The sequence below is a fragment of the Monodelphis domestica genome, chromosome 4 (genome assembly GCF_027887165.1).
Source record: "Monodelphis domestica isolate mMonDom1 chromosome 4, mMonDom1.pri, whole genome shotgun sequence".
NCBI classification, from domain to species: Eukaryota; Metazoa; Chordata; class Mammalia; order Didelphimorphia; family Didelphidae; genus Monodelphis; species Monodelphis domestica.
Genome location: NC_077230.1, coordinates 301,572,745 through 301,598,981, shown reverse-complemented (window position 1 = coordinate 301,598,981; position 26,237 = coordinate 301,572,745). Strand labels below are relative to the sequence as shown.

The 26,237-nt window shown below is 38.4% G+C and overlaps 1 long non-coding RNA gene across 2 annotated transcripts in view; it reads left to right on the top strand.

The window, feature by feature from the left end:
- Window positions 1-26,237, top strand: part of LOC103104184 (uncharacterized) — a 75,659-nt gene that overhangs the window by 29,759 nt on the left and 19,663 nt on the right. For both annotated transcript variants that reach the window (XR_468138.3, XR_008911382.1), the window contains one exon: window positions 13,005-13,113. This is a non-coding gene — a long non-coding RNA (uncharacterized LOC103104184). The remainder of the gene's footprint in view (window positions 1-13,004; window positions 13,114-26,237) is intronic.

Here is a 26,237-nt window from a genome sequence, read left to right as displayed (position 1 = left end):
GTAGATCATTTTGTGTAATATTTATTCTCTCTATATATATTTAAAACCATTACCTTCCATCTTAGAATTGATACTAAGTATCAGTTCCAAGGCAGAAGAGCCACAAAGGCTAGGTGATGAGGGTTAAGTGATTTGCCCTGGCTCACACAGCTAGTAAGTGTCTGAGGCCAGATTTGAATGCAGGACATCCAGACCTGGAGACTCTCTACCCACTGCCATCTAGCTGGCCCTGAAATAATATTTTTGTCTATTTGTTTGTTTTTAAGCCTTACCTTCCATCTTAGAATCAGTACTTTGTTCCAAGGCAAAAGAGTGGTAAGGGCTAGGCAATGGGGGTTAAGTGACTTGCCCAGGGTCACACAGCTAGGAAGTGTCTGAGGCCAGATTTGAACCTAGGACCTCCGGTCTCTAAGCCTGGGTCTCAATCCACTGAATCACCCAGCTATCCCTTAAATAATATTTTTAACCATATTTCACAGTACCTGGCATAAAGTAGATGCTTATTTAAAATTACAATAATAAATAAAATTTAATACTAATATTCATAGTATTAGCAACATGAGTATACGTTTTTGTTTATTTATAAAATGAATGAACTGTCTGACCTTGTTCAAACAAAAGGGAGCCAGTATCTAAAACATCATCATATGATTTAATAGAAATGGTGGCATGTGACCATTCTATTTCAGAATGACTGCACACTCTCAGTGAGCAGCCTGTCAGCTGTCATTCACAGAGGAACCAATTTCTCACCAACACTGGCTGTGCAGAGGATGCTTTAAGGACAGCTCTGCTTAAATGCCAGTTAAGGGACGATGCTTTTTGCTGGGTGGGAGCCAACAGACTTGAGATTTTTATTCAACTCCCATGAAAATGACAAAAATTCTGAGGACACACTCAGACTGAGTCACACCGCATAAAAGGAGGTGGAGATCTGGCATCTAACTGGTGTTTTGGGATAGTGTAGACAGCCCAACCAGATAACTCAGGTTTTCAATCACTCTGAAATCTGGTTCTCTTCAACATTTACTCCACTATTCCCAGTTCTTCCCCTTGAACAGGTCCTTATTTCCTATCCTGAGGGTCCTAACAATCCCTAAGGAACAATGGGCACTCCCATTAAACATTTTAAGATGATTTAAAATTAGGAGGCAGCTAAGTGTTCAATGGGTTGAGACAGGAAGTCCTGGGTTCAAATTTGATCTCAGACATGTCCTACCTGTGTGACCCTGAACAAGTCACTTTACCTCAGTTGCCTACCCCTTACCACTCTTCTGTAACTGATACCTAGTATTGATTCTAAAACAGAAGGTAAGGATTAAAAAAAAGATGATGGATCATTGAATCATGGAGTCTTAGAATTAGTGGTCATTCCCTCATTTTTAAATTAACAATTAAGACCATAGAGGGAAAGTGACTTGTTCAAGGTCGCCTAGTTAAATGTCTGAGATAGATTTTGAACTCAGGTTTTCTTGACCACAAGTCTGCTCTCTATTCACTACTCTTGAGCTACTGCAAGGGAAGAGGGAGCCCAGTTTGTGTGCAGGGAGGGGTGGGAGTGGGGGGAGCAGAGGGAATGCTTTCACAGAAGCCAACACACAGAGACCCATGAAGCTACCCTTTGGGTAAACCTTGGTCCCTTAGGAGCCCAAGATCTGCCTTCTCAGACTTATAGATCTGATCTTGGAGTTGCAGTAGTTTGTTTTTTTTTAACTGTCAGACCCACTTTGGCTTTCTATCAGAGCCTGCTTGGTGTGTCCAAATGGAGCCGAGAGAATTTTTAGAGCAGAGAATGCAACGAGGAGTCTGGCTCTCCAATCTGTCCATCTGGTTAGAGATGCTCAGGATTCAGCCAGTGCTCAGCCAATGGAAAGAGAAGAACTTAGGACACAGAGAACTTGATGTGCCCTCCGACTGCTGACAGACATCGAGCTACCCCCTTGCAGGTCAGCTGGTCTGGCAACGTGAAATGTTTTGCTTCCTAATAGGGAGAAAACTGTCCTTCCTGCTTTTCTCCAAATCTTTGTCTTTCAGAGTATATAAAGTCCAATAACGGTCCAAGCCATCGTGCCCTGAGGTCATTAGAAAGCCACTTGAGGAGAATGCTCATTAATTTGTACTAAAGCCAGGGTCTAACAGCTGCAATTCAGCAATATTATTCTCTTAGGACTTGAGACTCTATCCACATTTCTCAATCCAATATAACATCGATTTGGAGTATCTCTTCGGTTTCATTCTGGAACAAAGGAAAAGAACCCAAACTTAAACTATCCAAATTCTTCACTGTCTCTAGTTGTGCTGCTCAGCTTGAATGGACTGGGTCCAGCACACATGCATCCTATTAATGTCACTCCAGCCCTCATCAGTGTGCATTAATTCATTCATCTCTGATTAACTAGATTCTATAAGCATTAATTAAGTGCCTACTATATTCCAGGCAGAGTGCTCAGGGCTGGACATATGGAGATAAAAAGCAAACAGTCTGTACCCTCAAGGAGCTAATTTTCTACTCTGAAAATACAAAATGTACCAAGGAAATAGAGAAGTAAGTACAATGTAATGTAAAATCATTTCAAGATGGAGAAAGAGCTAAAAACCAGGTAGGATCACAAAAAGACTTGTGGTCCCCGAACTTTGCTTTGAAGGAAATTTGAAATTGTACAGGGCTAATGGAAATCAGTTCATTTCAGGCATGGGGACACCTGTGCAAAGGCCTGGAGGTGGCAGATGGAATGTTATATATGGAGAAGAACTCACAGACTAATTTGAATGGAAGGGAAGAGGACAGGTGGGAGAGTATTACTAATGCTACCTCTAGCTAGACTTCACTATTTCCAGTTTACATGTAGACTCACCTTTAGACCATCTTGAAGTGTTTCAGAGTATTATCCATAGTTCAGTATGAAATAGTTGAAGACACCAAGGTTAGAGAGAAGTAGATACCTTGGGCAATTCCTGGAAGGGAATAACATGAAACGAGATTAGAGAAATAAGTTGTAGACATTATGGAGAGGGGTTTTAAGTCCCAGACCAAGGGTTTTATTTTATTCTAAAGGCAATAGGGAACCACTGTAGATTTAAAAAAAATAAGATATTAATAAAAATAAATGAGTAAATATATTTCAAATCCTAAATGATATAAGCAATATGTAAATCTAGTGGTTATACAATTGAGCTTTTGTCTCAAATATTTCTGAAGAGCTAGGTCTGTCATGGTTAAATTGAATTCAATAATGTAAAATAAACTAGAATAAAGATTCATAGATTTAAAAAAATAAGAGATTAATATAATCAGATCTGCATTTTTAAAATGTCAATTTGGTAGCGGTATGGAGTATTCATTGTAAAGAGGAGGGACTAGAGGAAGGGAAACCAGTTAATTATTGTCATAGTACAAAGAAGAGATGATGAGAGCCTGAAATGGGTAATGTGAGTATAGACACTCCCTATCACACTGTCAGTTTTGGCTGATCCAAATCTCCTGTCTCCTCAATTCCTTCACTTCACCCTCAATCCCCTCTTGGAGTAAATGGAAAGATAAGCAGCTCAGTGGTCCAGTGAATAGAATGCCTGGTCTGGAATCAGGAAGATCTGAGTTCAAATTTGATCTCAGACACTTAGTAACTGTGTGACCCTGGGCAAATCACTGAACCCTGTTTAGCCCAGTTTCCTCATCTGTAAAATGAGCTACAGAAGAAAATGGCAAACTACTCTGTCTGCCAAGAAAACTTCAAAATGGGGTCACAAAGAGTCAGAAATGATTGGGCAACAAAGACTGAGGCCACTGATTAGGAACTCCCTCATCTACCATTTGTCACACTTCAAACTCTTTCTATGTTATTACATATCCTCTTCTCTTTTGCTCCAATTTCAAAGGATGAGACACACTCTCTCTTGCCCAGGATAATTCTTTTATTTGTGTGTTGATTCCAACCCCTCTTGTCTCCTTCATTGATCTCTCTCTCTCTCTCTCTCTCTCTCTCTCTCTCTCTCTCTCTCTCTCTCTCTCTCTCTCTCTCTCTCTCTCTCCTTCCTCTCCTCTTCTTCTCTCCCTCTCTCTGTCTCCCCCTCTCTCCAGGTCCTTGTTTGAGCCTCATTCACCTCACTTGTAAAATAAGGGATTGGGACTAAAAACTCCCAGCTCTAGATTCTATAAATCTCCTTTCTTTTCCTTTGTATTGACTTTTTCCCCCCTTGGCATTTACCTTTCCTTAAGAAAACAAACAAAATGCCCTTTCCTGAATCCTTTCACTCCCTCAAATTATCATCCTAAATTTCTCCTCTTAATTTCTTAACTTTTAGAAAAGAGGTTCTAAAATGTCTAGGAAGTTTATGAACCCATTCTCAGAATGTTTCAAAATGCATTAAATGAATAGGGTTACAAAGGGAATAAATTATATTGCCATAGTTATTAAATTTTTTTAAGTTGATTTAACCTTAGGTAAAGAATCTTCACTCTAAAAAGAGTGGTCCACATTCCCTGGTTCTGCTTCCTGGCTACTCACTCTTCAGTTCCTTTTATCCTGGCTTTCAATTCCACATTTTTAATGAGACTTCTAAGGTCAACCATGATTTCTCAACTGCTAAATCTAGGCAGGTCTAGGCACAGTCTACCTCAGATTCCTCATCTACAAAATGACAACAACAACAATAATAACAACAATATCTACAGCCCAGGATTTTGGAGGTGATAAAATGAGATATTTACAAAAGCTCTTTGAAAATGTTAAAGCACTATATAAATGTTGGCTATTATTTATTCTACAAACAATGCTACCCAAGACACCCAAGATTTCGTATCAGGAGTGACAAGATCAGATTTTGTTCTTAAGAAGATTATTTTGGCGACTGGGTTGGAGAAGGTAAACACTAAAAGCAGCAAGTCCAAACTGAAGGCCATTACCCTCATCAAGGAGAGGTAAAAATCAGCTGTATTAGGCTATGCATGCAAAAGAACAGATGATATGAGATGGAGTGTATATGAAAGGTTGTAGAAGTAGATTTGGTAGACTTGATGGGGAGTTGACTGAGTGGGAACCTTAAGGAAGAGGGAAAGGTGGTTTGAGTTTGAGTGACTAGAAGTAGTACCACATGATTAATTGTCTAGAACTGTGTTGGTGAACCTATGGCACACATGCCAGAGGGAGCTGCTCTCCTCCCTATCTCCACCATGCCTGAGGACATTTCTCAGATTAACTGCCCCTCTACCCAGCAGCCCAATGGCAACACTTCTTCCCTCCCCTGTCTTGGGTAAGGGGGCAGCTCACATGTGGCATGAGGGTTGCAGTTTGGACCCTCAGTCTCTAAAAGGTTCACAATCACTCGTATAGAACAAAGCCATCTTTATTCCAATGACATCTACTTGTTTTCGCTTTTCCTTTCCCTTCCCTCTTCCTTGGTGTGCTATACTTAGTAAAGAAAGGAGTTATCATGTTATTCTAGATCCCATCTCAAATGCCTGCAAATAGCCCAAAGCAGTCTGTGATGTGGAAGGTCTTCTAGTCTGCCTGGACCCAAGAACTTTATTCTGCAATGGAATCTAACTCAACTGATATGTTCTTCTGAATTTCTAGGAGGAATTTCTGAAGGGATGTGGCTGATGGGTTACCCACAGCTAGGCAGATGACAGATGGCTGCTTGCTGAATTATCTCCTGAGAGCATCAGTTTGGATTCTGTCCAAGTGGCTATGTTTTGGGTAGGAAACATGAAGTTGGTATAGTTAGGGTTATCTCAGAAGTCTGCTACAGTTGTCATCCTAAGAAAAGATTTTGATTAAATGATTAGATTTAGTGGTGAAACAAACATTTATTAAGCACCCAATATAGTCAAGGCACTCTACTGATATTGAGGTTAACTTTCCAATTATTTATATACCTTATTTGTACAGCTATATACTTTCAGGATGCCAGGGCCAAGCCAGTCCAAGTATCTTGCTGGCAACCTTCTAACCTCCAGAGACCTTGTCCTTACCCAAAATTAATCTGCTTAGCTTTGGGATTCATCACAAGGGAGAGCATTTCTGTAGTGTAGGTATGCCTTGACACTCAAATAGTGGGCCCCAGATCAACCTTCATATTATCCTGCCATCTCTCCATGACTCCCAACTGCTAGTGTGTGCTTATCTATCTCTACCTTCATCTTTCCACTTAGAACTAAGAATTTAATAATCAAATCAGTATCACCCTATTGCCCTGTGGCTTCACTCAAAGCTTCTGTGATTCTGAGTTGTAGGCTGCCTAGATAGAAGAACCTTTACCAAGACACTATTCTCCACTCTCTCATACCTCTCTGTCTGCCCCTCTCTTCATCACTCTACCTCATCTTTTAATTGTGCCCTCTACAACCCTGGTTCTATTGTTGAAAAATTCCCCTTTGTATTAGACTTATCCCATTCCACTCTGAAATTATTTTGTATGAATTTCTATCTACATGTGATCTTACATTTGTTGAGGGTAGGAACTATTTCATTTGGTCTTTGTATCCCCAACAACTAGCCCTTCTAATACACAGAGGGTACTTTATTAATAAATTCTTCTTGAAAAGAATTTAACCTCTGGCTCCATTAGGCAAATTAGCAATTACACATGAAAATAAAAGGAGCTGATTTTTACATAATATTTATGATTATAAAGTACTTCTGCACATTATTTCATTTGACCTTCATGCCTTCTGGCCAAGTGGCACAGTGCAGCGAGCTCTGAACCTAGAGTCAGGAAAACAAGCATTTAAATATGGCCTCAGACACTTACTAGCTGTTTGCACTTAGCCAAATCACTAAACCTTTGTATATGCCTCAGTTTCTTTATCTGTAAAAAGATAATAGTATCTACCTGCTAGGACTGCTGTAAAGATAAAATGGGATAATCTTTGTAAAGCACTTTGTAAATCTTAAAGAGTTATATAAATGTTAGGTGTTATTACTGTTGTTGTTATTATATATGTGAGAAAACTGTCAGAGATATTGTGGCTCGTGTAAGGTTAAATAAGTGGCACACTCAGGCTATAAAGCCAAATCTTTTGACTAGGCATCCAATGTGCTTGACCATTTAGCCCAGGAACACAAGAGGAAATGTGGTACTGACAAAAAGAACACTGAATTTGGAGCCAGATGATCTCAGTGTGAATTCCAGTTTTAGGACTTATAAATTGTGCAATTAAGGATGAAGCAATTCATCTCTCTGAGCTTTGAGGATGATGATATTTTACCTGACACAAAGTGGCTGAGAGGAAAGCACTTTATAAGCTTTAAAACATTATATAAAACATGAATTTATGCCTCCCTTAAATGCCATGACACCTCAGGTAAGGTAGACTGGGAGTCAGATATTAGTCTTTGTCTCCATTCTGAGTGATCTTGTGTAAATCATTTAATTTTTATGGGCCTCAGTTTCCTCATCTGTAAAATGAATGAATCAGACTAGATGACCTCTAAGGTTTTTCCAGGTCTTATAGTCTATGATTCTTCTTCAAGGCCTTCACAGTGAAGGGCCAATGACCAATAAAATTGCCTTCTAGATTAACGTACGTGGGCCAGTGTTAGATCAGATAAAACACACACATGAAGTATGAATGTTATTAGTTCTCAAGAGTGTCCCAAATAAGGCTGAGGACCTAAATTAGAGCTTATGTTGGGTCAGCAACCATGATAGAAGATGAAGTGTTCCAGGTGTGGCATGGAGCTGGTGGGAGGCCTGCAGGATTCTGGACCAGCTGCAGTCTCTGTATGGGACTTGCTGATGGAATACTGCAGCAAAGCAGCCTGGAATTAAAGGTGCAGGTGTGACTCTCCCCCTCCCCCCTTAAAGGGAAAGCTAATTTCTGAATTCATATGATAAACATTAGAGGGATCCTTGACTAAAAAAGCATTTCCAGTGTTCCTTTAAATAGCAAAACTCCCCAGAGCATGCAAATGTTTCTTTAGGGAACATCAGCTACCTGACAGTAGATAACAGAGGGAAACACTGGGAAACAACAACAACAAAAATTATCAGCCAGACCATTCATTGAAAAAAATTAGTCAGAAATGAAAATAAAACAACCTTGAAATTTTAATGTCAGGTTTACGTTGTAAGCTGATGGGAAATACTATTCAACTGAGTAATAATCAATTTCTACAACTATAGATATGACAGATTAAGGGATGTCTCCAGTTTCACAAAAAGGAAATATCAGCAATGGTCACTCCCATATTAAACCTCTTTTAAGTTCAAGATCAGCCCTAGGGATATAGGCCTGAATTTGAAGGGGAATAAGGCTCCAGCTTAGTGAGGGACCTGCTAGGCCAACCGTGGCCCAGTGTGTCCAAACCCCACTCTCCAGAACTGGACAATTATAACAGAAGTCCTCACTGGCAAGCACAATCCAAAGGTAGGCTGGATCTCTTAGGGCTGCCTTGAACTAAAATAGAACATTCCACTCCTATCACAGGATGTCTAGCAATTCTATCCGATTTGAAAGCTAATTATAAGGGCGGACGATGTACCATGCATACAAAGGCAAAAACCAAATAGGGTATGTCCTGTAAGATCTTTAGTTGGGAGGTGAGGATGGAGAAAAGCATGTAGTCTTATACAAAATGTTCCCCAAATAAATATGAGGGTATTAGGGAAAAGAGATCAGATATTGACTGCGGGGAAGAATCAGAAAAAATTTCACATGGGTGAATGAAGAAAAAAACAAACTCTTTATCTTACATCTGACAAACTTTAATTAAAAAACATAAATCTGGAGTTTCTCCTTCCTGAAATTAACAAACCGCACTAAACCCTGAATCTTCTCAAAGTTCCCTCCTTGGTGGGGAATTGGTCCTTATATAGACCAATCCCACACCAGTAAGTAGAGGGTGTGGTGCCTTCCTAGCAGGGGATCAGTCCAATTCCAGACCAGTCCAATTCCAGACCAGTCCCATGCCAGGAAGTAGGGGGGACCCCTGGGGCACACTGGGGGATGCAGTTCCCCCAGCCACAATATTTTAAAACCCACATTTTGAATTCTTGAATTGGGCTTTGAAGGAGACTGGATTCTACAGAGTGGAGGAGGTGAGGAGGGAGCAAATTCCAGGCATGGGGAATAGCAGTACAAAAGCATGGACACAAGAGATGGGGTTGGACTAGATGGCTCCTGAGGACTCTAGCAACTCTCCAGTTCTGTGATTCTCGGTGTTTTGTGCAAGGTACAGTCTGAATGAACTGAAGAGTCTGGGAAAAGATATAATACGTAAAAGTGTTGGAAACAAAGACTGGGACAATGCTAGGGAAAGACTTCAAAAGCCATACAAAGGAATTCTCTTAAAGGCACTAGGGAGTCACTGAAGTTTGAGGAGGGGAGTGACATGGTCAGACTTACGTTCAAGAAAGTAAGGTCCTCAGTGAAGAGGCAGTGGTGGTGAAGTAGGGGGTTTGAGGAGAGAAGAGAATATTCTAGCAGCATGTCTTTACATTTCTTTAGGAAATACATATTCAATGAAGGAAGGAAAAGGAAGTCACAGTCTTGATACTGGACCCAGAAGCAATTGCTCTTCAGCAGATGAGGGAGCAGGAGTTCATTCTCTTTGGTGTATTCTTCTGATGCTTTGTTCAGTCATTTTGTTCAATTCTTCATGACTCCATTTTCAGGTTTTCTTGGCAGAAATGCTGGAGTGCAGTGGCCATTTCCTTCTCTAGCTCATTTTACAGATGAGGAAACTGAGACAAACGGGGTAAAGTGACTTCTTCAGGGTCACAGAGCTAAAGTCTGAGGCTGGATATAAATTCAGGAAGATGAATCTTCCTTAATATAGACCTAGCACAATATCCACTATACCACCTAGTTACCTTCTTCTGATGCTATTTGATATAATTAAAGTTTTGTATCTCTGTGACCAGGGTATCTTTAAAAAACAATAACAACAACCCACCTCAATTTTCCTTCTAGGTCTCATTTACATTAAATGTTTGCAGCACTTGAAATGAGACAAGTAGAAGAATTATGAAACTATTGATCTGTGAGTCAGTGTTAGCCAGATATTATTATCTGCAAAGACTAAAAGTTCATGGTGGTGATGATCTACTTAATTCACATTTACTGGTGTTTCCAAACAATTCTATCACATTCTAATATGTAAGAACTTTAAAACAAGGGGAAAAAAGCACCACAGGTTCACAGAGGTTACAAAATTCCTAGTTTTAGCTCCATGACAATTAACTTATCAATATTGAGTTTACGAAGCAAATTCTCTTCTGGGTAATTGTGGAATTTCATAAGATCTTTGATATATACAATGATTTGACTGGAGTAATAATTTAAACCAGCTCCCATTTATGGGCAATAAAGGCTTAACACGAGAAGAGAAGTCATAGAGGGGAATAAACACCATGCACTGTGATGATATTGAGAACTGAAAATAATATCTTTAATTTCATAGTGCCAGTCATCTCATTGTGTGTGTTTTGGAGATGGGAGAGGATATGCTTATGGGAATGATATGTATATCTCAAGAAAGGGATTCATACTTTGTAGCTATAACTCAAGAGGAGCCTGGTAAAAGATTTCTTAAAAATTCTCCTTATCCCACAAAATTTACTTTTTTCAACTGCTCACCCACATGCATTTCTAACCACACAGTCTGCCCACACATCCTACTTCTATCTCCATCTCTCTAGGCTAAGAGAACAAAGGCATTTTCTTGCAGAGAATTTCCTCAGAGTTCCCTCACAAACACATATTCCCGTGAAAGCCAAAACAAAAAAGAGAATAGAAAGGGCAGAGTATATTAAATTTATTTTCAAGCCACTGCCCGGTTTTCATTAAGTTTGCTGTCTGATTCTCATTGTGCCCATGTCCTGATTTTTTTAGCCCTTGGCCATATGAGTCAATGCTTTTTTCATGGCTGATATAAATGTATATGAAATAAAATCAATTTACCCATCACTGTCAGGTGCTTGCCTCTAAATTTTATTTTTTATTCTCTTGTCCTTTCTTTCCCCCTACCCTATTTCCTCCCTAGATTCACAAAGACATCACGAGCAGAATTCTAACTAAATATTTTTGCACTGGGGAAAAGGGGGAGCAGTGTGTGTGTGTGTGTGTGTGTGTGTGTGTGTGTGTGTGTGTGTGTGAAAGAGAGAGTGACTGAGAAAGACTGAGATTGATATAGAGAGAGAGCAATTGAGAAAGAGATTGAGATATCTCTATATAAATATATAGAGAGAGTAATTGAGATAGATTGAAGCAGAGATTGATAATATATAGAGAGATTGAGAGATTGATATATATGTAGAGATTGATATATACATATGTATATAGATGGAGAGAGACAGACAGAGAGACAGAGACAGAGACAGAGACAGAGAAGGTAAGAATGATTTTTCAAGAAAGAAGCTCACCCCAGGGCACAGCAAAGTTTCTATTTTACTGAAAAGACCAACACTACTGGGGAGTAAGAGGGGGACCCAGGTTGTACCTTCCTGGGGAGGAAGGGCATCTGGGGACAGTGCTGTCAACATCCTCAGGCAAAGCCCCACTTGTTCCACTCTACTTAGAGTTCTGAATATGACAATTAATGAATGACATAAATGTCCCTAACTTTTGCCCATACTCAGTAAAGAGGAATCATTAGTCTCATGCTTTTTTCGATCCTGTTCCTTCTGTCTGAGAAAAAAAATAACCAACCACAAATCTTTTTGCATAAAGAAAATAGTCTGTTCTAAGTTGTAGTCCTATCAGGCACCTGGGTTATTAGAGTCAGAAACAGTTACTTTTTACTAGAACAGGAAAGTTGCTTTGAAAAGTCTTATATACTGGTTTGCCCTTCCTGGCAAACCATCCTACTAAGTAAAAACATGAGTTAAGCAACACACACATAATTATACACATATATACACACACATAGATAGGGGAATCCCCAAGGAATGGCAGAAACTACATTAAAGCGCCTCAAGGACTGGAAGGGACTGTAGGCAGAGCCACCTTTCTTTCTTTCTATTTTCTAAAGTAGAAGAAAATGGGAGATGATTTATATGTCTGGGATGGAAAGCAAATGGTAGTGAGCAGGAGGTATAGATGCAGTCTTAGAATGTTAGCATTACCATTTAGTTATATAGGCCACCATCTTTTGGACTCTATTCTATTAAACTGTGGTTCTGTAGAGTTTTTCTTATTGTTTAGTTATTTTCCAGTCCTGTCTACTCTTCATGACCCCTTTTGGGTTTTCTTGGCAAAGATACTAAAATGATTTGCCATTTTCTTCTCCAGTTCATTTTCCAAATGAGTAAACTGAGGCAAACAAGGTAAAGTGACTTGTTCAGGGTTACCCAGCTAGTAAACATCTGAAGTCATATTTGAACTCAAGGCTCCATGGTACACAAAGTACTGACTTGGAGTCAGGACGATCTGAGTCCAAATCCTATCTCAGACATGTACTAGCTACGATCTTGGACAAGTCATTTAACTTCTATCTGCCTCAGTTTCCTCATTTGCAAAATGGGGGTAATAACAGCACCTCTCTACCAAGTTTACTATGTGGATCAAATGCGACAATGCCTGGCATGTGGTCGATGCTTAATAAATTTTGTGTTAATTAGTTATTCTTTACTCGCGGCATGTGTTTAGCTGATATAGAGAACAGAGATTGTGTTGAAGTTGAGCTTTTACCAAAAGCTGTCTAGCAACAGTCAGTGAACATAATAATGCACAACCAGTTTTTCTCAGTCTGTCTTGGGTAAGAGTACTGATACCCACTTATATTTTTGATTTTTTGTTTTTGTTTTTACTCCAAATTCCTTCTGTATCAATGTGCATTATGAATAGCTGTAAAAGTCTGGAGAAGCAAGAACTTGTAAAAATGTTAACTCATTCTCCAAAAATGAAACAAACATTCATAGATCAAGTTCCAGTATTAAATGCTGAATATAAAAGAAAAACAAACATGACAATAACTGTCTCTAAATTGGGTTTGGGTCTGGTAATCATGAAATATAAAAGATCTGGACTGTCACTGATGGAGGTATTTCCTTTATCTCTCCAGATCACAACTTCTCCATCCTGTAGCAGACAGTTTTATGAAGAGTACCCTCAAAACCAGTTATCACCTGCTGGCTGAGCAGCTGATGGTGAACCATTGTGAATTTGGATAGGTGAGTACCTGGACAATATTTTATCTCCAAGCCCATTTTTTGATACCTTCCAGCCTGGTGGGATCTGCTACAACATGGCATCCACTACATACCCTTGAGAGCCCAAGTCATTTCTATACCATGATGAAGCAATGGAGTAGAGCTTCAGATGAGACAATTTGGGTTATGTTACCAAATTTTTCCCAATAGTATCCTGATTCTGGCAAAATGTCACAGTCAATTGTAATCTAAACCTAGTGAACATAAAAATGAAACTCTTGAAATATCTAACAAAAAGCATAATGAACTGAAAAAAAAATTCCCCCACCCTACCCCCAAGGCAGTGTCTCAATTGGTTTATGTAATTACACATGAGGAAAATGAAAATTATTATGAAGCATGTTACAAGATGAACTATCACGAAAAAATTCTAAATTAAAAAGGGGGGGAAAGATGAACTATCACATCCAATAATGTTCCTAATTATAAATCACTTATTGCTAATAAATAATCACATTCTTCTCATTGAGTTGTTTGTCATAGTCATAGATGTAGAATATAACTGACACAAAAAGAACATTTTAAAAATAATATTTCACATTTCCATAGTGTTTTAAGGTTTGTAAAATTCTTTCCATACAACAACTCTGTGAGGTAGGTAGTACAAATATGATCACCCACATTTTACAGATCAATAAACTGATTCTCTGAGAGATTAAGTAACTTGCCATTGTAACACAACTAATAAATGATCTTAAAATAGGTATGAATTCAAATGCCTTGCCTCTAAGTTCTGCCCTCATTCCATTTTTCCATAAATTTGCCTCAAAATTAGCAAGGCATCATTCTTTTTTTAAAAAATCCTTATTTTCCATCTTGGAGTCAATATTGTGTATTGGCTCCAAGACAAAAGAGTGCTAAAGGCTAGGCAATGGGAGTTAAGTGACTGGCCCAGGGTCACACAGCTAGGAAGTATCTGAGGCCAGATTTGAACATAGGACCTCCTGTTTCTAGGCCTGACTCAATCCACTGAGTCACCCAGCTGCCCCCGGCATTATTCTTTCCAGACTACTTGGGTAAACTTTATTGTATGGAAAGAACATATTTTGGTCATCAGAAATAGAGAAGCTTAACTTGAATAGTATTTCAGGGTGAGTGTATGACTGTGACTCAGGTGACACCAGACAAAAGTGAATTCTCCGAGCTTTCAGGAAATTATTTGATTCAGGACCAGAAATACTGATTACCTACAAAGAAGGCCCAAAAGATCCCATCCAATCTGAAAGAGTCTCATGAAATCTGATACTAATATAAATCTGAATCCATTCTGAAGTATTTTTTGTTGGAGAGAAGACTTCTTTGTCATATACCCAAATCACTGTGGAATAGCCTTCTTGAATTCCCTTGGCACTGATTAATAAACTTCCATTCAGTCCTCCCTTTCCCATCCTAGTGATCCTGAAATTCTGACAGTCATCTAATCCCTGTTTTCCATTTTCCACTGCCTGCTCCCTTGTTCCTCTCCCCATCTCGATTTTGTTGTTGTTCAGTCATTCCAGTCATGTCCAATTCTTGGTGACCCTGTGGAAATGCCAATGTTGTCCATGGGATTTTCTTGGCAAAGATACCAGAGTGATTTGCCATTTCCTTCTACAGTGGATTAAAGCCAACAAAAGTTAAGTGATTTGCCCAGGGCCACACAGCCACTGACTAATGCCAGATTTTAACTCGGATCTTCCTGACTCTAGGCTCAGTGCTCTATTCACTAAGCCATCTAGCTGTACCCCAAACCCCATCAAATCCCACTCTAAAGCTACCCACCCCTTCCACTGTGTTCTCTGGAATAGAAGTTCCATAGGAAACACTTGCTTTCATCTTAAATCATTGCCTTTACCACAGTTAGTGAGTGTCTGATAATAGAACCTCCTTGGCTACTTCTACTTTCATTCATTTCCCTCTACTCAGTGTCTAAGGTGGGGGAGTTGATAAACTCCTTGCTCCTCATTAGCACTTCCTGTCTCCCCCTCTTCCTCTATCCCTCAGGAACTTCTTCTTTGAAGTTCATTCATTCCATATCTACCACTCACTCAAGAATTCTAGTACTGGTTTCTACTGACCTCAAGAACATTTCTCCTCTTTCCTCAGGGAGTTCTGGCTCAGTCTTTCTTCTCCAACTCCTACCTTCATACAAAGGGATTTCAAAATGCATAATATTACTCTCTCGAACACCTCACCTCCAAGTTTCTCAGCTTGACCATTTTCCATGACCCACATTCATCCGTCCTTCCTCAGCAACAATTATAGATGGCCATAAACTTGGTCTTGCTGTCACCCGCCCTGTGGTTGCCACCTACAAATGTTCCACCTCCATGTTTATGAACTATGAAATTCCCTTATCTGATCATAATCTATTATCATTACACCTTGACATCTACCTTATAACCCTAACCTTGTTCTTCATCCTCACCCTCCTGTCCAGTTGATTCATTAATCCTGTCTTAAGTCATTATCCCTACACTGGATATATCCTCTTCCACTTCCCATCTTGACCCTTTGGGGAAACAGTCCATTTTTACACTATTTTCTTTTAATCATTTGCCTCTTATCCCATCACAAATTTTGCTTCAGCCCAGAATTACTCCCACTAACTACAGCTTTCAATCCTACTTACCTGCTGCCAAATAAAACTGGAGAAAATTATAAAACTGTCCTGTCCAGATTCTCTAGAAATGTTACATATTTCAATTGGGCCTTCACTGCAGCAAAGCAATCCTTTCATACCTCCCTATTTGACTGTCTCATTCCCCACCATAGATTTTTCTGAATCTCATTATCCCTCCTCAAGTTTTCCATGGCTCTACCATCCCTCCTGTCTCAGCTGAGAACTTCACCTCATGTTTGTGAATAAGATTTTCAGCCCTATCTCTAACATTGTTATATGTGACATCTCTATATTCAATGCACATAAGTGTGTATTTATGTAGCACCCCTTCTGGGGGCTCCTGAAATATCATTCACAAGGCCTTTCCAGTGCACTCCCCAGTGATTATCAGCCAGACTTAATTAGCTTTTAGAGGAGATATTTGCTAAGCATATAACACAAGGAGAATTATTACAAAAAACATCTCCACAAACTTTTTCCTTGTTCATAAAAGATGCCTGGGCAGAGTGGGTTCAAATTTAGATAACAAATATGGCCAAAGGGTAAACTTATCGCTACTGTCCTCATTTCTAGATGTTTTGTTTTTGCTTTCTTGCAGTCCTCATAAAGTTCCCCTTAGGATGCTATCTACATCCAGAGAAAGAACTGTGGAAGTAGAAACACAGAAGAAAAACAACTGCTTGATTACATGGGTCGAGGGGATATGGTTGGAGATGTAGACTCTAAATGAACATCCTAGTGCAAACACCAACCATGGAAATGGGTTCTGAACAAAGACACATGTAACACCCAGTGGAATTGCTCATTGGCTATAGGAGGTGAGGAAGGGGAGGGAAAGAACATGAATCATGGAACCATGGAAAAATTTTCTTGATTAAATAAAAATTTTTGTAAAAAAAGGGAAAAAAATAAAGTCCCCCTTAGGTGTAGCCCTCTGGTGGGCTTTGAGAATTGATTCTCTTATAGGATTATGAAGCTGCCTTTCCATGGTAGATTTTATTTGTCCTGTAGACACTGTTAGCCCAATAGGTAAGCCTCTTGTCCTTAAAGATAACTGGTTGTACAGTGGATAGAATACTGGGCATGACCTGAATTCAAACACGGCTTCAGAAACCTACTAGCTGTGTGACTCTGGATGAGTCACTTAGCATCCATTTTTCTCAGTTCTCTCAACTGTAAAAATAGGGATAGTAATAGCACCTTCCTCCTAGAGTTATTGTGAGGTTCAAGTGAGATAAATTTGTGAAGCAATTGTGTCTGGTACATAAGAAGCATTTAGTAAATACGTATTCCATTACCCTCCTTCCTTCCCTTATGCCCCTTACCAATAGCTATTAGAGCTTCACATCTTCTGACCTTTTGGAGTATAGTGTCATCACCTTGTCAATGTTGGGGGAGGAGAGTAGTGGGAGGGCAATAGGGGGAGAGAATTCCCATTCAGGAGTCATTCTGTCCTAGATATGAATGCCACTTGACTGATTCGTTTTGAACTTATGCTGTTTTTTTATATATGATATCTCCCTCCCACCTCTGGCAGAATATGATTGATTCTCTTTAACTAATCATGAGAAATTTCCTCTGTGGAGTCATCTGTCTTAATCCAATGGCCCAAAGCACCTATGATCCTTTCAAATTTATTAAGAACTTGTGTGCGTCTGTTTTATTTGTTACTAATTCAATCAAGATGTCTGGGCCTTCTGAAATTACATTAATTGGGGTGAGGCTGGAAACCTCTACCTTTAAATATATATGTAATATTTTTTACCAGAACTGAGATTTCCCCAGTACCTTTAGGGGAGATCAATCTGAGATGAACTTCCTTTACTAAGTTGCTTAGATGTTAAATGATTTGCCCATGGCCACACAGACAATAAGTGTGAGAAAAAGGACTTGATACCAAATCTTCTTGATTTTGAGGCTCTGTGCAGGTGTGTGTATATACCAGTCAGTTTGAGCATCCCTTTTGCCCCCAGTAGAATTTGAACATGAACATTAATTGGTATTTTATCAAAAGAAAAACTAACGAATCCCCATTGTTTTCCAAAGACCAGGGTCCTGAGGGGTGTCATTGCTCCCAAAATGAGTGGCTAGCTGGGATTCAGAAAGACAGATTCTTAATAAAGGAGTTGTTCATGTGTGGTACAACTGAGGATAACTGATCACTCTTGGGTCTTCCTAGGTTCCTGCCTTTCTAGTCTTCTTAAACTTTATTCTCTTCCACATACAGTATTCTATAATCCAGGCACAGTGGCCTCCATATACAAGACACCCCGACTCCCAGTTTTGTGTATTTTCACTGATTATTCCTCATACTTAGTATGTTCTGACACTCTCTCTCCTCCTTTCTGGGTCCTGGCTTCCTTGGCTCTCCTGGCTTCCTTCAAGTCTCCTGTAAAATCCTGCCTTCTATAAGAAGTCTTTCTTAGTTCTTAATGTTAGTGCCTTCCCTTTGAGATGATCTCTGACTTATCCCAAATATCTTATTTGTACGTACCTATTTGTATGTTGTCTCCTCTATTATAATGTAAGTTTCTTATCATTGTTCAGTTATTTCTGTTGTGTCCAACTCTTGATAACACCATTTGGGGTTTTCTTGGCAGAGATACTGGAATGACTTGCACAATGGCTTGTTCCTTCCTTTTCCAGCTAATTTTGCAGAAGAGGAAACTGAGGCAAACAGGGCTAAGTGACTTTCCTAGGATCACACAACTAAGTAAGGCCAGTTTTGAACTTAGTTTCAATGAACAATAATTGTGTCTTGGATCAACCTCATTAACTACAATACTGCTGCAGGGCAAAACTCAGATTTGAACTCAGAAAGATAGATCTTTCTGACCCCAGAACCAGCCCTTTATCCACTGTGCCACATAGTTGCCCTGAACTTCTTGGTTTGTTTTTCTTTGTATTCCCAGCACTTATAATAATTATTATTTAATAATTAATATTATATAATAATAACTTAATAAATATTTGTTGACCTGATTTTTGCCTTTTTTGCTTTCCCCCATCAAAGACCAGAGTCCAGTAGTGTGACTTCTTTGGGGAGGGAATGGGTGGCCAGGTTCAGAGGGGGAGCAATAAGAAATGTAGAGAACGCCCAGGCAGGTTCTAGATTAATGGCTACTTAAGGGTATTAGCATGTGGGATTTTTAACCACATAGACTAAAATGATTACCAAGAAGGGAACTGCAGATTTTCTGCAGAAACACATAGCAGAAGTACATGCATGCACCCTCTCAGTCCAAGAAAGAAGCTTGCAGATGAGAAATGTATAATGCAACCTCAGCTGGTATGACCTAAGTCTTCTATCCAGAAAAGCTAGACTTCCTGGGCAGTGCTAGCCTTAAGGGTTAGTTCATAGGCTACACCAAGGACAAAAGTTCCCATGTTTGAGAATTCTTCTATGGAGAGAAGCTCTCTGGAATACTACGCTTTCTGGCAAAGGAAGAGGATTTGCTCAAGTCACCCCCAAAGGAAGCAAAGGTTCTTAACTTTGTAGTCCCTCCTCTCCCTTTCTCCATTATAGCAAATGATTCAGACAGGAAAGGTCTGATGGAAAAGGAGGTTGCTCTAAAACATAATTGCTTTCTAAGGGAGTTTGATTATTAAGAAGTCATAGTCCTGAAAAGATGATGATATTAATCTAGAAATAAATTACTCATCTACTTGAGGGGATTTCTGTGCAAATGCATTTGTGACTGATAACCTAGTAAAACGACCCATTGAATCCAGAGTTAGGAAAATTTGAGTTCAAATTTGACCTCAGACACTAATTACAAGTCACTTAACCTCTGTCTACCTCAGTCTCCTCATTGGGAGAACAAAGTGAAATAATATATTTTTCTCTCTCTCTTTTATTTTTAAAAGAACTCTTACCTCCTTCTTAGAATCAATACTCAGTATTTTTTCCAAGGCAGAAAAACAGTAAGGGTTAGACCATTAGCATTAAGTGACTTGCCCAGGGCCACACAGCTAGGGAGTATCTGAGGGCAGATTTGAACCTAGATCTTCCATCTCTAGGCCTGGCTCTCAATCCACAGAGTCACTTAGCTGCCCGGAAATAATATTTCTAAAGAGTTTTGCACATCTTAAAGCGTTATGTAAATCCTAGCTATTGTTATTAATAATCAGTTGAACATAAGGGTTCAACATAACATGAGAGTTAGATTTAAAATACATTGGTTTGGGGGGCAGGTAAGTGGCTCAGTGGAATGAGAGCCAGACCTAAAAATGGAAGGTTCTGGGTTTAAATCTGGCTTCAGACATTTCCTAGCTAAGTGACCCTGGGCAAGTCATTTACCTCCCATTGTCTGGCCCTTATCACTCTTCTGCCTTGAAGTCAATATAAAGTATTGATTCTAAGTCGGAAGGTAAGGGTTGAAAAAAAAATACTTCGTTTTTCTTCAATTTGTCATTAGGTTCAAAGTGAAAGACATCTGAAGCAAAGTTCTATTCCCTTAATTTGAAGGAAGCTTTGTTTTAATAAATTTGTGGAGCAACAATATCGATTGATTCCTGACTATAGAGGCTTTTGTAAAATAATAAAATATGAATTAATGGCATATTAAGTAAAGTATCGCATTTTCATCTCAAATTTCTCTGTGGAGTGTCCGGCAGCTAAAGGAAATGATTTTTCAGGTTTATACAACTGTGTATTAAGGAGATCTTTAACCAGTTATTGAACTGTGCTTACCCGAACTACAATATTGAGCTCAACAGACTATCAGTCAGATGATTCCTAAAGCATTTTGAAATGAACTGTTTCTTATAACTCAATAAAAAAAATTCCCATAGGTCCCCAGTGGGTCTTAATTTAATATATTCAATGGTACATGGAGTTGAATGAATAGAAAAAGCGAGGAAAGAATACAAATACAAATATTATTCCCCTTTAATGTACATTGACAGGGTAAAGTTGTTTTTCAATTAAAATATAGCCATAAGATTCTTTCACAGTGCTGAGTATTATAATATAGTCAACTTTAACCAATTCAGTTCTACAGATATTTATGAAAGACATATGGTGGTCTGAGCAATATGTTTGATATTGAGGAAGACACAAGGTTAAGATAAAAGTACAATCCCTGTCTCTACAAGCTTAAAGTCTAACTGGGGTACAAAACCCATACTGGATGGTATACACTCAGTGTGTCAGAAAGATAAAACTATGCATTTTGTGGAGTTTGAGGGGAAAGTAGGTATGGAAATCACTGGAAATCTTTATGGATCAGGTGACACATAAACTTGAAAGGGAAGACATCCCTGCAGATTGATGATGTTTCAGATGACAACCAAACCATTTCCTGGCTCATTCAATCACACTTCTACAAATGCCATTATTTTTATTTTTTTTAATCCCATAATGTTCAAAGTGGGATCATTCAACACATGATCCAAATAAATCTCATGGTCCATATATACTAATGGAAATTAATCTGTGCAGAACAAATCAAATTGGAAAAAATCCAAGCCAAGTGGAAAGAAGCACTGTTGTTTTTTTTCTTTTGAAATATGATTTTTAAAATGCATCATTACAATAAAATATTGGCACCAAAGTTTCAGTGGATTTCTTATTTTCAAAATATTTACAGGCTGCTGTGGTTGAATTTTTTTTTAAATGGATACCCCATGTCATCAGCTACATAGTATAAAATTTTCATATTCTCATTCTATTTTCTATTCCTTCTGGTAAATAAGTGTTTTTCAGTCATATTACTAATTTGGTCAGCTTGCAGTGATTCTTGGTATGATGAGATTGGAGGAAGAAAGGAAATGAGTTTAAATGAACTTGGCATTAAAGGAAAACATAGTTGCCAGAGAAATGTTTCCTTTTGCCAAGAGAAAGAATAACTCTTGCTCTGTGTGCAGAAGTCATAGAGACTACTAAAAACCCATCAGAACAAGGGCATTACCATTGTAGATATCCAGGAAACAAATATAACTGATCATTTATTGCCCTGACACTGGTTGGAATGATGTGTCCCCACTATAGGGCAAAGACTATTCCCATCCCGAAAGTACAGTATACTCTAGTGGAACTGGAGTTAAGAGACCTGAGTTAAAGTATTGGCTCACCACGTGGCTATGTGATCATGTACAAATCACATGATCTCTCCAAACCCCAACTTTCTCACCTCTAAGACTGTTACGAAGAAAATGGTTAAAAGACATCAAAAATATTATATAAATGTAATTGGTTACTCTTATTTTAGATGTAGACAGTTTCACAGTCTTCAAATAGGCACGTTGAATGATAACTTCTTTCAAGGATGTGCTGGTAAATATTTAACAACAGGGTCTCTGAAAATGCACAGCGTACTCTTAAATTTAATCTGCATCATTAACATTGTCTCCATCACTTTCTTAGGTCTAGACAATCAATAAAACACAAATCAAACCCTGACTGGTAACTGTTTGCTAATTTGTATCATGTAAACACTCCCACTGAAAATTTAGCAATCAGTTCTTATAAGCTCACCCTTCCCTTTAAAATTTTTTTAGTATTCACATGTATTCTACCCAACAGAGGTTGTTGGATATGATTTTAAATTGTTGCTACAATACCCACAGAATGTGGAGAAATAAGGAACATCATCTTCTGGTTTGAACATTTATTTCTTCCCACTCTAATAATCAGATGGACACAAAATCTTGTAAGTCTGGGTGTTCTCCCTTCCCATCCTCCCTTCAAATGATGCAAGTCATTATCCATTTATGCCTGTGTGACCCTTGTCAGTGATCTCCCAGAGTTTCACCAAATAGGTCCAGCCAATGTACCAAGAGCCTGCCTCAATGTCTTCTGATTTCTTAAGGATGCCCGTGGAGTCAGGCTGCCCACTGGTGACCCAACTTTTTCACCAAAAACCAACCTTTATTCTTTTATAAATCACGCCTTTACCTAATATCTGTTACTCCAATTTTTCTTTGAGGTTCTTTACTTGTCATATCTGCTCATACTCACTATTGTCTAGTTTGCATTACTAATTAATTTTCATGCTACTATAGTGTTTTATGACTCATCATCATACAGAAACATTAAAATAATAATAACAAAAGGATAGGGGGCACCAGCTCTGGGAGCCAGAGTATCTAGGTTTACATCCAGCTTCTGAGATGTGCTACTTGTTTGACCTTGGACAAGTCATTTCACTTATAAAATGAAGTGTCTGGGGGTATATGGCTTTATATGGTTCTCTAATGTAGGCCATTCTTCTTCTCCAATTTAATTATAGGTCCAAATTGTCTGTTTGCATTGTCAAAGATATAGATGTATTTAATAGGTAGACTGGGATAGATAAACAATAGAATAAATGAGATAGATTGATACTGATTTCTTTTAAAGTTCTATAGATTGTCTCTCAAGTGCATATCATCCATGAAGACCTTCTTTAATTTATAATAGTGAATAGGTATTCTAGGATCTTAAGGGATAGGAGAATGGAATGCACGGTTCTACTATAATAGGAAGGTGTACTTATGGCTACAGGTTGGGTCTCCCTTCTAACAATCAGCTAGTTGATTATGGAGAGACTGGTCATTTGATGGTGAATTCTTTAACCAAAAAAGCCCATGAAACTATTTTTCTGGAGGGAGAGAAGGAAGGAAGGAAGGAAGGAAGGAAGGAAGGAAGGAAGGAAGGAAGGAAGGAAGGAAGGAAGGAAGGAAGGAAGGAAGGAAGGAAGGAAGGAAGGAAGGAAGGAAGGTAGATCTTAAACCCTGTAATTTCCAGTCTCAACAGAATAAATATTACCAAGACACTGAAAGGAGGTGGTTGTGAATGAACATTTCTTTCATTTCTCTTTGGCTGCTTTTGTTGACTTTCAGAGTTAGAGGAGCATTTCACCTAAAATGAAGATTTTAAGAATGGTTTTCACAGTGGAGACTAGATGAGGGGAATACCTTAACATGATAGCTATGTCTACCCAGCATTACCTCATCAGGCAGATAAGGAGAAAATGAAATTATATAGCTATTTTGCCTACAGAACACTAAACATTAAGATAATCAACTAAATTTTCCAGTTTTATTCCATTATTCCAAATTCCTGATATGTAGATGAAACCATAGAATGGCAAGACATTGTGGATAGAATAGAACCAGGAATAATAAAAATAATTCATTTGAATTGTGTTGAAGTTTTAACACATAGCCCAGACATTGGGAGGACTGAAAATCATATTTATGGAAAAGAACAATGATTTTGTAAATGAATATTGAAATGACAAGAAGGCAAGTAGAGTTGAAAAGAAGGCTATGGTCATTCATGCTGATCATGCATAAAGTTTGTACCTAGGAATGGAAGGAAATGACCTGACCTTATTCAGAAAGTGAAGAATCAGATGTTCTTTATCTGCTTTGTGTTGTGGCCTCCTATGACAGTCTAGCTAAGTCTGTGAACCCTTTCTTAGAATCATATCTTTATATGTATAATAATATAAAGGAAATGAAGTATGTTGAAATATAGTTATCAAATACTTTTAAAAACAAATTCACAGACCCCTTGTTAAGGACTCTTACCAATGAATGAGAATTAGTGACATTTTAGAAAAAAGAATGAAAACCAGAAATGAAATATTATGTGTTCATTGAAAGAAGATAATCACAAAATAAGAACTTAAAAGAAAGAAATTCATCAATGTATTGTGTGTGATTATTAAAATTAATTAAAATTAAAATTAAAAGTTAAAGCAAGGAATATGTCAGGTATTCTAGGCCTGGTCTAACTCAGGTTGGTCCAAAGATTCGGGTTCAGGATTGGGTCTATATATGACACCCCCATAGAACACCCAACATTTAACAAAAAAGTTTACATCAAAATAGCAGGTAAAGGGTATTTAGCAAGGATATGACAATAATTTAGTCAGACATACCCCCAAAGCCTTTGATTTTGCCATGGACCCCATCAATGAGATATGACAAACTCGAAGAGATCCTAGTCCTCAGGCACTGGGTTTTTATATTTATGCAAACTGAGAAGCTACGTTGGTGGTTCAAACATCGACCTACTGGACTAATTAAGTCATAAAGATGTTTTCTTGTCTTTTAGGGAAAAACTAACCTAGCCTGTGTAGAGTGGATGTCGTTCCTACAACATCAGGGCAACATAAAAGCAGGAAATTTAAAACTATAAAAGATGCGTGTATATGTGTGTGTCTTTTAAAGGGCATGACTTTTGATTTAAATGTAAACTGACATCAACATTAGTTTTATACTTCCTCAATACTTTAAGGTTTTGTCATTTCTTGTGTCCATGCCCCTACCATTTTCCATACCCTAATCTATAACTTCATGAGTTTCTATGGCTGAGAAAAATTCATTTTGGGATGTCTGTCCTTCTAATGACAAACAATGAGAACCTGGCTAGGCTAGTTCTTGGGAAATCATTTCATTGGGTCATTAAAACCTTCTAGAGGATATGTTCAGCTCAAGCAACCTTTGAGAATCCAAGGATATCTCGTGCATCACAATAGGATCATGGGATTTGAGAACCAAAGGGTACCAGGGGATATCTGAAATCAAATGGGAGCATGTGAAGAATTTCTCAAAACTCAAAGTGCTTTATAAGTCCTTGTTGTTGTTCAATAGTTTCAGTGGTGTGCGACTGAAAAAGCTCTGAACAACAGAAACCATTTATATAGTGCCAAGGAAATAGGCTTACTATGTGTTAAGTGCTTTTTATAATTATTATCGTATTTAAACCTCACAACAACCCTGGAAGATAGGTGCTATTAGGAATCCTATTTTACAAATGAAGAAACTGAAGCAAAAAGGAGTTAAGTTCCCCACACCTAGTAAATTTCCAAGGTAGAACTTGAGCTCAGTCTTCCTGTCTCTGTGCCCAGAACTCTATCCATTGGGCTACCCAACTGCCCCAATCAACCAGCATTTGTTAAAAGCTTTGTCTGTACCCTACCTATGCTATGTTCTGGGTATAAAAAAATCAGAAGTCAGTCAACAAACATATATGAAGCACTTACTATATGCCAGGAACTCTAGCATATCTAGGTAACCATAGGTGTATATGTGCTTTTAAATTGAACCAGAAAACATGAAAATCCAACAAAATCCAACAAAAAAGAAGAGGCAAAGAACCAAAGTCTGATGAATAATTTCTGTGCTAGCCCAAGTTGGACAGACAAAGGAATCAAGTCCTTGGACTTACTTGAAGGAGCTGTTTTTACTACTTTCATTTTTTTTCTCTGTGTTTAGAAATCTGAGAGGCAGCATGGAATAGTCATGGAAGAGGGCTGGCCTCTGAGTCGGGATGACCTGAGTTCAAATTCTGTCTTTGCAAGATTGGTTATTTGATACTGGCCAAATAATTTACCTTTCAGCATCCCAGGAAACTATAAAACTATAAATTACCGATCCAGCTTGGTAGAGCAAGTTTTTTCCCTAGGAGCTCCTTATGCTGATGAAGTCACAGTTCTGGACTAACCTCAGTGTCAGCAGCCTCATTTTCTAATTAACAGACAATAAATGT